Raw genomic sequence first — 391 nt, 5'->3', positions numbered from 1 at the left:
ATGTCTTTCTATTTTTAGTAGAGATGGGGTCTCGCTCTTGCTCAGGCTGGTCTCGAACTCCTGAGCTCAAACGATCCACCCACCTCGGCCTCCCAGAGTGCTAGGATTACAGGCGTGAGCCACCGCGCCCGGCCTATTCCTCTAATTTTATGTAGCAGATAATGGTAGAAGTTTGTCTCCAAAGTTTTTAGAATATTTTCCTAAAAAAATTTTCATGAGAATTTTTAGTTTGACTGGTAAAGCTTACTTGTTTCCTCCTCTTACATTGTCTCCCTCCTCCGTTAATTAAATTATGCTTCCTTCAGCATGGGGAACTTATCCTTATGGCCATTTTCTTCAAGCCTTACATTTTCTCTCTTCTTTCAGCCAGTCGGGTACTGAAGTAGCTGAA

The sequence above is a fragment of the Eulemur rufifrons genome, chromosome 15, assembly GCF_041146395.1.
Source record: "Eulemur rufifrons isolate Redbay chromosome 15, OSU_ERuf_1, whole genome shotgun sequence".
In the NCBI taxonomy this organism is placed as follows: Eukaryota; Metazoa; Chordata; class Mammalia; order Primates; family Lemuridae; genus Eulemur; species Eulemur rufifrons.
This window is presented reverse-complemented; position numbering follows the sequence as displayed.